Source organism: Setaria italica, chromosome II (assembly GCF_000263155.2).
Source record: "Setaria italica strain Yugu1 chromosome II, Setaria_italica_v2.0, whole genome shotgun sequence".
NCBI lineage: Eukaryota > Viridiplantae > Streptophyta > Magnoliopsida > Poales > Poaceae > Setaria > Setaria italica.
The window spans coordinates 29,506,787-29,520,099 of record NC_028451.1 but is presented as its reverse complement, the minus strand read 5'-3'; positions in this window follow the sequence as shown (position 1 = coordinate 29,520,099).

Sequence of the window (13,313 nt, the reverse complement as noted above, 5' to 3'; positions counted from 1 at the left end):
TTCAAGAAGACATCGGCTGATTGGTGGAGGACGCTTCGCCGATTCGGCAGCTCTTTAGTGACGTCAGAGGCTGAGTCCGAGAAGAGGCGGAAGAAGCCCTGGCGCCCGCCGCATACATTGAATGGATGTGGATCCCAGTGTTTAGGGCTCTGCGCCATATGGCCGATCGCGCCATGCTGGCCAAAACTCGTGAGGAGGAAGACTCGTACAAGCATCGGGCCCAAGAGGCACATCATCGGATCCATTTCCTCGAGAACTCCTGCTCCGGAATCGTCGGCACTATAGATCGCCTCAAGCGCCTATGGGCCGAACTCGCCAAGGAAATGGAGCAGGTGGTTAAGGAGATAGCCATCGAAGAGCAGAAACTTCAAGATCTTCCCTCCATCATCGCCGATCTGAAGCAGGAGAGGCAGCACTTGGCCCACGAGGCCCTCAGACTTCATCGCCATATGCTGGAAGTTCCAGGATCGGCGGACGACGACCAACGGGTTTTAGACTCGGCCGATCAAATTAGGCGATGAGCGATTGCGACCATTAATGCCCTTCTGGGATGAACTGTAAAAGTACTAGCCGTCTTGTAAGAACATTAATATCCCTTGACCCTTGATGCCCAAACTAAATCTTGACCCGTCCTTCGCGGCGGCCCTTCATTTATTACCTTTTTTTACTCTGACGGTACGCGTCTTACCAAACCCTTGCCCTTTATCTTCCTATAAGTACTAGCCCTGGTACTGCTTTCAAGGGTACTCACCCCGCTCATCCTTTCTCCCTCCGGTTGCTTTGTTCCATTGGGATTCTTGCCAGGATGTCCTCTTCATCCTCCTCCTTTTCTTCTCCTTCTGTCAACCAGGTATGAGATCTGTCTCTGTTTTTCCTTGTCCAGTCTGATCTTTTAAGTAATCTGACTTTAGGCGGTTACGTGTTAATCTTTTCCAGCCAAGACACCTTAGCCCCAAACTTGAACGGGCGATCGAACTCATGCATTCCGACGAGACGTTGTCGCAGGAAGATAAGGACTTGATCAGGGCACATCGTGAAGAACTTAGAGATCACATCCCTTCCAACGTTCAGCGGGTCTAGGATCACATCGATGGCAACTGTTACAGGCGGCCGCCAGTCAACAGGAGCCACCCACTCCCTCACCCGGTCGCCCTTGAAGATGCCGCGGCAGGAACATCTCGCCCGGTGCTAGATCGGAGCCACCCTCTTCCTTGCCAGGTTGTGGCGGAGGCCGCGATGAAAGATGTGGAAGAAAGAAGCACCCGTCTCCTAATAGAATTAGGTCGGATTGAGAGGGAACTCATGAAGAAGCGCGGTTGAGTATTTTTGTTCTAAGGGCAACTTGTACCGTGTCGGCCATATACCTTATTGTCCGTACCGAATGATGAATCATAAATCGTCCAACATGAACGATTACTTTTCTTCTCTAGGCGATTTCTTTCTCTGCATCGGCTATATGATTATCCAGGAACCAGCCATTTTATCCTGTCATGCTTTGCAACGATTTTATGCATCGACCCATACACTGGGATAATATCTTTTCAAGTACCTTCTGTTCAAGGCCCTAGTAAATTCTTCTCCTTCGATTGTCTCCAGAATGTATGCATTTCCCGGAGCGCATCGGCCGATTCTATACGGCCCGTCCCAAGTGGGAGACCATTTACCGAACTTAAGATCTTTAGACCCAATCGGCAGCACCAACTTCCATACCAGATCCCCTTGGGAGAACTGCTTGACTTTGACCTTCTTGTCATACCACCTAGCTACCTTCTTCTTATTCTCCTCAATGCTGATCAAGGCCCTCAAACGTTGACCTGCCAAATCGTCGAGTTCCCTTTTCATGAACGAGGAGTAGTCATCGGCTACCAACTGATCCTGAAGCGATGTACGTCTTGACCCCGTTCTCAATTCCCATGGCAATACTGTCTCGTGACCATACACCAGTTGATAAGGGGATATCTTGGTAGACCCGTGGCAGGCCATCCTGTACGCCCATAAAGCTTCGGTCAAACATAAGTGCCACTTTTTGGGCTGTTCCTCAATCTTCCTTTTGATCAACTTAATTATCCCCTTATTGGAAGATTCGGCCTGGCCATTAGCTTAAGCATAATACGGAGAGGAGTTCAGCAGCTTGATCCCCATATCGGCAGTGAATTCCTCGAACTCTCCCGAAGTGAACATCGTTCCCTGATCGGTTGTGATAGTCTGAGGGATGCCAAAGCGGTAGACAATGTGGTCTCTTACGAAATCGACCATAGCGGCTGATGTCACGACCTTTAATGGAATTGCCTCCACCCATTTGGTGAAATAGTCCGTGGCTACTAAAATGAATTTATGCCCCTTACTTGATGAGGATAAATTTGTCCGATGAGGTCTATTCCCCAACCTCTGAACGGCCATGGCTTGATTATTGGATTCATGGCCGATGCGGGTGCACGCTGCACGTTTCCATATTTCTGACAGTCTTTACATCCTTTATAATATTTGAAACAATCCTCAAGGATCGTCGGCCAATAATATCCATTATTTCTAATCATCCACTTCATTTTATGAGCCGATTGGTGAGCTCCGCACACGCCTTTGTCGATTTCTCCCATCAGGATTTTCACCTCCTCTGTCCCCAGGCATTTGAGCATAACCCCATCAATCGTTCGGTAGAACAAATCATCTTCTAGTAATACATACTTCGTAGCTTGAAAACGCACTCGCCGATCCACTTTCTTGGATGGATCTTTCAAGTAATCGACAATCTCTTTTCGCCAATCGTCGGTTGCAAGTTCCAGAGTCATGGCGCCTTGAATCAGCCGATACCCGGATGCGCGTTGGGCAAGCCTATTGGCTTCTTCATTGTAGTTTCTGGGAATATGCTTAATAACCGCGGACTTGAATTCCTTCAAAAGCTGGAGGCAATCTTCGTAATAAATTCTCAAAACATCATCTTTGCATTCGGACCTTCCTGTCAACTGGTCGACGATGAGCATGCAATCCCCCAAAATCTCTACAGCGTCGGCCTTGATCTCTGTTAATAATTGTATCCCTTTTAGGACAGCCTGGTATTCCACCTAGCTGATGCTTCTATCGGTAGAGAGAAATCATAACTTGCCCCCCGAGGTGATATGAGAACGATGCCGATTCCTTACCCAGCCCCACAGGATGAACCATCAAAATATAGAGTCCACGGAACCGGCTCCACGACAGCGACTTCTGGTCCGCAATGCTGGGCGACGAAATCGGCCATGACTCTGACCTTTGACATCTTTTGCCGACTCATATCTTAGATCAAACTCTAACAAAGCCAAGATCCATTTTCCAATCCACCCTTTCAAAATCGGCAACGACAGCATGTACTTTACTACGTCATCTTTGCATACGACTACGCACTCTGCCGATAACAAGTAGTGTCTGAGTTTGGTGCATGAAAAGTAAAGACACAGGCATAGTCGCTCTACAGGGGAGTATCTCGTTTCGGCGTCTAGAAGTCTTCTGCTAACATAATATATCACCCGTTCCTTTCCTTCGAACTCCTGTACCAGCGCCGATCTGATAGCTCGTTCATCGGCCGATAAGTATAGCTTGAACGGCTTGTCAGCCTGTGGTGGGACCAATACGTGTGGCGAGACTAGGTATTGGTTGATGTCTTCCAATGCCTTGCGTTGTTCTTCTCGCCACACGAACTCTTGGTCGGGTTTCAACTTCAGTAATGGCGTGAAAGCTTGAATGTGCCCGGACAGGTTGGATATGAATCTTCTAATGAAATTGACTTTGCCGATTAAGGACTGCAACTCAATTTTATTTTGTGGGGCCACGACTTTATTGATAGCCGCTATTATTTTCCGGTTGACCTCTATCCCACGCTCATGAACCATAGATCCCAAAAACTGTCCGGCGGATACGCCGAAAGCACACTTGTTTGGGTTCATTTTCAACCCATGCCTCCTCGTGCATTCCAACACTTCCCGCAAATCGGCCAGATGCTCCTGGTGTCCTTTTGACTTGACTACGACGTCATCGATGTAAATCTCCACCAGTACGCCGATAAGCTTGTGAAATATATAATTCATGGCCCATTGATATGTAGTGCTAGCGTTCTTCAACCCAAAGGTCATTACCACCCACTCGAACGAACCGAGGTGGCCTGGGCATCTGAAAGCCGTCTTTGAAATGTCTTCTTCGGCCATTAATATTGGATTGTACCCGGCGTTTACATCCATAAAACTAATGACTTTATGACCTGCGGCGGCATCTATTAACACATCGGCCGTCGGCATCGGATACCCGTCCATCGGCGTAGCCTGATTAAGGTTCCTGAAGTCAATGCACACGTGCAGGTTTCCGTTCTTCTTGTATACGGGCACAATATTGGAGATCCACTCGGCATAACGGCACTGCCGAATAAATTTTGCTTCAATCAGTCTTGTAATCTCGGCCTTTATATCAGGTAGAATTTTAGGATTGCACCGTCACGCGGGTTGCTGATATAGCCGATATCCCGACTTTAAGGGCAACCGGTGTTCAACAATGGATCGGTCTAGACCGGGCATCTCATGATATTCCCAAGCAAAACAATCTTGAAATTCTTTCAATAAATTTGTCAATTTACATTTATATTCTGGATCCAAGTTAGCACTAATGTACGTCAGCCTCGACTTGGTGCCATCACCTAAATCTATCATTTCTAATGAATCGGCCTACGTAAACCCGTGCCCCAGCTTCCCGTCTTCTCAAACGAATTGATCCATTTAATCTGAATCTTCAAAGCCGACTGCTCGGATCGGCTGTAGGCCAAAATCGGACACTTTCTGGAAATCGGTGTCCCAGGTCCTCCCGGATATGCACTTGACGTGTTCACAGCTCCATTGTTGCGCGTCGGCCGCAGCAACGCTGTAGGCGGAATCGGCGGTGACTATTTCGATGTTGTCGCCGACCCATTGTACGAGGCATTGATGCATTGTAGACGGGACGCAACAATTTGCGTGTATCCAGTCACGACCGAGTAACATATTGTAGGACCCTTTGCCATTAATAATAAAGAAAGTGGTGGGAAGGGTCTTACTGCCGATGGTGAGGTCGACGCAAAGCGCGCCGCGGGCGGGAGACATGTTGCCTTCGAAGTTCTTGAGCATCATGTACGTCTTGGTCAGATCTTCATTGCTTTTTCCCAACTTCCAGAACATGGCGTACGACATGATGTTGACTGCAGCGCCTCCATCTATTAGTAGTCTGGTGACAGGTCGGCCGTTGACATGTCCTTTGAGGAACAGTGCCTTGAGGTGTTGCCATTTTCCATCTTCGGGTTTCTCAAAAGTGGCTGTCATAGGCTCCAAAGCCAATTGCGCCATCTGTTCCTCTATCTCTGATGTGTCATATTGGTCAATGGGAGCCATGAACTCCATCGACAAGATGAAAACCATGTTGACATCAGCTGCCGATTCCTAGTTGTCGTCACCTTCCCTGTCGTTTCTTTTGGGGTGCCAAACCCGAGACCTGTCGTTCTTCTTGTCTATCATCTGTCGTTGCTCTTCCTCCTGTTGTTCCCATTGGCGCAGATGTTGGATCCTTCATTTTTGGGATTTGGTCAATCCATCAGGGCACCACCTAGGGTTCACTGGTTTGGCCGGCGGTCTGGCGCGCTCCGATTCTGGCTTCCGCCCCAAGGGATTTTCATCTGATACCCGAGCGTCGGCCATCTCTTCTAGCCGATCGTGTGCGCTGACTCTGACCCCTGGTCAGTCGTGCTGATCGGTCCTGCCCCCCGGCCTATCGTATCGCTCGCGTCTGTCTCCTGACCGATCATATCGGTCATTCGTGCCCCCCAGCTGATCACGCACTGAAAGGCGCCGATCCTCTTGCTCGCGCCAGTTTCTGCTGATTGGCTCTGGCCTTCTGTCTCTGGAGCAAGACCTTCTGAATGGGTGGCTATTGCGATATGGACCGTTGCATTCTGGGCAATTATCGGCCGATGGCAACCTGAGGTTATTTTCCTAACAATGGATGAAGAACGGGCATCGCCAATGATTTTCGTGTCGTTGCATCATCTCTTCGCGAAATCTTGAACCTTTCTGTTGCCGCTAGTACTTGTTGAGCAAGAATTGGGAAGTGATGGCTCTGCGTGGTCCTTTCGATCCTTCGCCTTCATCATCCATCGGTCTCTTCCCTTTGACATCCTCGGGTGCAGCCTGATTCCTGGGGTCCACGACGCCGCTCTTTTTAGCCGATTCTGATGTCAGCACTTTGGTTTGAAGTGCGTTTCTTCCTGTATCAACCATTTTGGTGGGGAAAGGATGCTGATCAATCTTCATCGGCTTTGCTGGCTTTTTCAGGACCTCAAATTTGCGCCTGCCTTGCTCAATGGCTGATTGTATCTGCTGACTTAAGATTTTGCACTCATTTGTGTCGTGGGACGTGGCATTATGCTATTTGCAATACTTCATCTTCTTCAGCTGCTCGGCCGATGGAATCGTGTGGTAGGGTGAGAGCTTGATCTGTCCTTCTTGGAGGAGTAGGTTGAAAATTTTGTCGGCCTTTGATGTGTCGAAACCGAATGCCTCTGGTTCCTTTTTCCCGAAAGGACACGATATTGGCTTTTTCCCCTTAACCCACTCTGCTAGGCCGATTTCTGCCTCTTCCTCGGATTCAGATCCTTCTAGGTATGCCACCTTCTTCTAAAAATTCCTCCGTTGATCAAAGGGGCGTACTTCTTGACCAGACAATTGGTGCACAATTTGACTCAGGCTTTCAAACTTCTGGGAAGGATACTTCTCTTACATGTGCGGCAGGAGGCCTTGGAAGGCTATATCGGCTAGTTGTGCATCGGTTAGGACTAGGGTGTAGCACTTGTTTCTGACCTCTTTGAACCTCTGCACATATGTGGACACTGGCTCATCGTTTCTTTGCCTGAGGCTGGTCAGATCTGAGAGCTTCATCTCATGCACCCCCGCGTAGAAGTACTTGTGGAACTGCTTCTCCAAGTCGGCCCAAGTAACTATGGAGTTGGGTGGTAGCGTAGTGAACCACTGGAAGGCCGATCCGGACAAAGATGATGAGAAAAGACGCACCCACAGGGCATCCTGTGTAGCCGCCTCCCCACATTGGATGATGAACCTGTTCACGTGCTCCACAGTTGAAGTGTCATCGAGCCCAAAAATTTGGTGAAGTCGGGAACTTTGTACCGTTGGGGAAACGACAGTAGGTCGTAAGCTGGCGAGTACGGTGTTCTGTACATGTAAGTTTGTACCTTCAGCTTCAAGTCGAATTGATCTTGAATCACCTCTGCTATCCTTGCTGTCCAGTCTACTTGCTGTTGATGAACTACTGGCTGGGGAGCCGGCACATGTTGGTAGATCGGCGGAGGGATGACTAGGTGATGAACGAAGCGTGCGGTGGGTTCCGCGGTGACGTGGCCGGCTGCGTGGTCGGCGTCTGGTATCTTAGCGAATTGGCCACTTCGTCATATAGTATAATCGGCGTAGCACCCCGGAGCGCTTCGGCAGTATCTGCCCCCCTGCCACCTTCAGATGTGGCTGGTTGATGCTGCGGGATGGTCGGCCGAACGACCGATTGCAATGGTGCCTGGGTAGGAGAGCCTCCATAACCGGCCGATTGATCTAGGATAGCCGTCGTCGATGGTGCCCCCCAAGGCGCTGAATTTAATGGTGATGATTGCGCGGAGGAAATTTGAGCATTTTGAGGCGGTGCTTGTGACTGGAGGTATGGTGTACCGTTGTATCCTGGGTCCACTGGTGGCAAAGAAATACCGGGTCCTCCATATTGGGCTTGGTTAGCTGAGGAGCCGAGTGAGACGTGCTTGGAAAACTCCTGACCGGGGCTGTAATAGGTGGGGCGTACGCCGGCCCCTGATATCCTTGAGATACGCCATTGGCCAGGGAGCTGATGACAGCATTGTATACCATGTTGGTTATCACCGGGGATTGATCGATGAAAGCCTGATAGAAAGACTGCTGAACCATCTCGGACATCTTGCCCGAGTCCTCGGCGATTGTAATTTGGCGGGGACTTGGAAAAGGAGCTTTCTTGACGGTCTCCCCGCTCCTGGTACGACTGAAAGATTGCAGGCATGTCTTCCGGTATTGTGCTATCTGCCTTTCCAGCTCTTCCTTATGGTCGTCCTTGAGGTCTGCTTCCGTCACCTCAATGACGTTATCTTCAGAGATTTTGGCAGCTTTCGACATGGTAGAGGTTGAAGTGGTCCCACCGGGCGTGCCAAAATTGTGTTGGCGCTAAAAGTCAGCCGATTGACTCTCAGCGTCGGACACACGACCCGGGAGAATCTACTTAACTCCTGTTTAGGTAATTGCCCTGGTGCGGTTCGTGCGACGTGCCAGCCAATCTGACCTGTTGATTGGCAAGGAGAAAACATGTCAAGTTTCAGGGGCTGCGATCGGCTAAGATTCCGATCTCGAGGAAGCTTATCAGCGAATCGGCCGATTTGCTATAACAAGGTAATCGGCTATGGTGCAGCCGACACCTAGGTAATGTTTTGTGAAGAAACTATTGGAGTAAACTAGGTAACGTTACGGGAGCAACACTTGAAATAGATCTAATCGGCTGTGCAAAAGTGATAGATAAACAATAAAAATAAATAAGCCGAAAGCTCTAATCTCAAGCTGGATAACTGGTGATAAAACTAGAACAACACGTAAAACCTAGAATTCTAGTAAATATCGATAACTGATGAATAAATCTAAACGAAACGACAGTGATGCACCCAAAGTTAAAGCTTAGATATTACAGAATCGGCCGGTGATCGTGTCGATGCAGCCCTACCAACCCGTACGAACTCGTGAAAGAGGAAAAGTATTGGCGAAGTCACCGACTTGAAAGTAAAGTACGAGGAAATAGTAGAGTGTTGTATTGATTTGATGTTGTTTTAACAGATCTCTAAAGATGGCTATTTATAGCCTGTTACAACCAATCTCTTAACCGACTAGGATTCTATCTCTAATTTTAAACGAAAATGAATATTTACAAGTACAACTCGTATCGGAGTTGGTTGTTGCGCTCCTGCGGGCCAATCCCCCTTTATCTTCTCTTTGCAATTCACTTTAAGCCCATATTAGCCCAATTGCTCCAGCCTCTTAATCGGCCAATTTCTACCAACTCCATCTGCCAAAACACCGCAGCGCCAATCGGCCGATCTCCAACTGTAGCACCAATCGGCCGATTTCCAGTCGTGACCCTTTCGACTTGCCGCATCGGCTAAACTTTTCCCCTTTTTGATGCTGATTCCATACGTGTCAAAATCTGGCATCAACACAATCGCATCGTCCGTGTCCCGCAAACAAATCAAAAGAGTTTGCGATACGCATGCATCCTTATGCTCCTAGATAGCTGTTGACACCGATTTTTGAACAAAGTCAACCGTTTTGACCAGAGTAAACTGTTGTGGATAAGGTTCTCACAGCCGATAAAGGAGAGAGGAAAGGGTTGCCGATGAAGCCGCGCGGACCAAAACTAACCACTGCTGACCACGATTCCAGAAGCTGATGAAAGACCAGGCGGAACCAGTCCAAAGCAAAATCGACTCCACCAAATAAGGGACAGCGTGGGGATTTATTTTAGTACTTTTTAGAAATAGCTGTAATTTTAGCTTGCTCCAGGGTGAGCCTTGTAATAAATAAAAAATAATCATCAATCAATCAAATACAACCTTTTGACGCCATGCTGCCAAAATCCTAGGAGTAGGAGCATAGTAGTTTTGATGAGTTCCTTCTTGTGCGCACGACAGCATCGAGTTCGATCTTAGGCGAGCTTGTAAGTACCGTCACCCGGTCATTATGACCTCTATCAGAACTTTCTAAGTTAAGTCTTATATTCTGATATTGTTGTGTGACTAGTTATGAAGTTATCTTAGATTTCAAGTAGAACTTTCTAGGCTTTGTCCAATATTCTGCTTGTCTTCGATAGTTGCTCACAGTTATTGAGGTGTTTGGTTTTATTAAGTTGTATCGTATCAATCTCTTAGTTCTATCAAGCGCTCAAAGTTATCAAACAGTTTAGATCTGGTTAGGTTGTCTTCATCGGCTCCCTTGCCCTGTTTAAGTATTCACAATTATCAAATCCCTTCGGTTGGTAGATCTTGCATGCTTTTATTGCTTTATATATGCTAGGTCCAATAGATCTTTACCCCTGCCCCTTGTATTGCTAACCTTCAGGCTCCTAACGTCGGCATGCTACTGTTGAGAGCCGATGCTTCGGTTGAGTCTTATCCGTATCTCATGGAAGCATGATGACATCATTGAGCCAATAGGGGCACGTACGAAGCCTTGCTGCTGCGAGCTTGTCTAGTTGAGATAATGAGCCAAAGTTAATGCCCTCTCACCATGTTACCTTGTCTAAGTTCAATTACACGGTCATGACATTGATTAGGTTTATTAGCTTAATTAGCTTGTAAGCGGTAGGAAAGAGGTCTGTTGACGGTCCTCAAATAACAAATCTTACCGTCAACTCCCATAAAGAAGAGTGACAAAACAAACACCAAGCTAGAGATATGTATTAATCCTAACCATTTCCACAAGCTTTGGTGAGTTGTTATATACAGGAATTCATATGTGTAAATGGGGAGAAAACGTGCTCGAACAAGGAAGAAACACACACTGAAGCACACTCTACGCAAGCACAAGGATAGAAGGGCCCACATGACAGAGTAAATCCGCACAATCCGAAGTGGGACCACAATACCAAACACTAGGAGCCCACAAGGAGTGCACCGGCCAAACTTGGGCCCAAATGGAGCCAGTAGGGGTTTGGCTGTACCCATGGTTCGGCCGATTCGCCACTGGGCCTGATCGAGCCCATCTTTCGCGTGGAGTCTCCCATTGCCTTACTGGAGGCAGTTATAGGGGGTTGGCGCAAAGCAATGCACATGGACATGGGGATCCTTCACAAATGGAGGGAATAATGGGAATATTCCATGGGATCTACATTCCCCCAAGGCTCCCTCTCCACTATATAAAGGACCCTTTCTCCTCCATTCACAAGACAACACACAAGAGAAGAGAAGAGCCACCACTCCAAGGCAAGTCATACCTCCATAGTGCTTAGAAAATAGAAAGAGAGTGAGGGGTAGTTTAGGGAAGTGCTGACTCCCTACTCTTGTACCTCGATGGATGCTTTCTTATATGAGTAAGTCTTTGTGATCTCCTATGGTGGTGAGTCTCTTGGTAAGATAAGTTCTATTCTTTATTTGCTTGTGGGTTCATCATCCGTTCTTGTAACGGGTGCTCTAGCTTAAGGACTTGAGTCTAAGACGGAGTCTGGCAGGAGCTAGAGTAGTAATCGATAGCGTAGACGTGGGTGTCTAGGCTTGAGGTTGCATTTGTTTGCTACCTTTCCCCATGGTCTAAGAGGTAGGCGACAGGTGGTGATAGCCCTGTCCGTCCCTTGTATCCCTCCACGTTCGGGTTCGGCGTAGAGCTAATAGCCAGAGGTGCTTAGCAGACCAGGCGTAAACCGGTGCCTGAAGTAAGCAGTAGAGGTTGAGTTTATCTTATCCAAAGACCCTAAGCTATAGGAATCCTCTCTATCCTCACCTACCTAACTCTTGTTGTCCTTGGACGAACCAGTTAGAAGACCTTTCACACATCCCTTCCTTTGGGAAAATATAAATAACGAGATCGTGAATACTCTCCAGGTGAAGTGCTACAACGGTATATCCATGCGCTTGCGGATTTATTCGAGAATGTTAAGAAATACCAACAAGCATTTCTGGTGCCGTTGCCGGGGAACGGTTGCTGTCTTATCTTCGAACCTAGTTCATCCTCGTATCTTTTATTTTATATCTCTCTTTCTTTTATCCTTTCTTTACCATGAAAAATATTTCTATCCCAAAACTTTCTGCTCGTGAGGATGAGTTCTTAGAGCCACCACCCTTTTCAAAGCCTATCACAGATTTAGCTATGAACTCCATCATGGCATCATTGCCATGGTTCGGGGACTAACGTTCTCTGGATTTAAAAATGAAACCCTTACCTTCATTTGCGAGAGTTTGAGGAATTGTGTTCGTGCTTGGTAATCCCAGGCATGACAGAGAAGACCTTGAGGTGGCAGTTGTTTCCTTTCTCTCTCATAGAGAGGGCAGAGCAATGGTATAGTCACAACGTGAGGAGAGTGAATGGTGATTTGGAAAAGCCACCAGATGGCTTTTGTCACTCGTTCTTCTCTTTATCCCACATAGCCTCTCTCTAGAGTGACATTCTCGAATTTGAACAATTAGAGGAGTCCATAGGTGCAGCATGGGTTAGATTTTCACACCTTTTAGCATCAAGCCTAGTCTTGTCTATACCCGATGATGCATCATTACACATCTTTTGCATGGGTTTAGACATGACCTCTGTCCTACATCTCGACATTGCCGCCGGAGGTTCGTTTGCACACAAAACTGTGACGGAAGGAAAATAAATCCTAGATCACATTTTAAACTCTTCCTTCCTAACCAATCCTAGCAAACCCCTCTGAGAGGAAGACATGTCGAGCTACGAGGGTCCCTCAACAGCTGTTTTTGAGCCCTTCTATCTCTCATCCTTAGCTGTTGAAACCTCTCTCGAACCACGAACACTGTCGGAAGAACAAATTCAACATTCGGAGTTCTCTTCCCCATTTGAGGATGATCCTTATGAAAACCTTAGAAACACCTCGAATTACCTCTATGAGAATAGACCTACGATACCTCCTTCTCCTCCCAATGAAGCATTTCTCAAGAAGGTCATGAAGGAGGAATGGTCAAAAGAAGTGAGACGCTTTTCCGAAGCAATTCAGATTAGCTTATCTTCCATGACCATTTGTTGTTCTATGAGGGAAACTACCGTAAAAGCCCTGCACGACCCCTCTACCGCGGCATGTACCATGTCCTAATTCCTCACTGACACTTTCTTAGGAAACATGCTTCTAGTCCTGGCTGACAAACTCCTCAAGAGTCCCTCGGGACTCATCTTCGAATGTCGAGGGATTGCAAGGGCCGTGCCGATCAAGATAGACAAAATCAGGGTTCACCTAGACTTCCACATCTATCCCATCCTCGATTTTGATCTTCTTATAGGCTACCCATTGGATAAACTCCACCTAGACAAATTGTCTCAAGGGAGCCTTGATAAAAAATTTAGGAATTCTACTTTCACCACCGCTTGCTTAGAAAATCCTATCGCGAAGCCTCTTTCCAAGCAAACTCCACTCGAGAAGGTGATGTGTGTATCTCCGTTTGTGTCATCCGAGCCTGTTCTATTTAAAGGCGTACCTCTCCGCCCGCAAAGAAGATGACTTGGAAGAACTTCACCTTTGTGAAGCTGAGCGACCTTCAT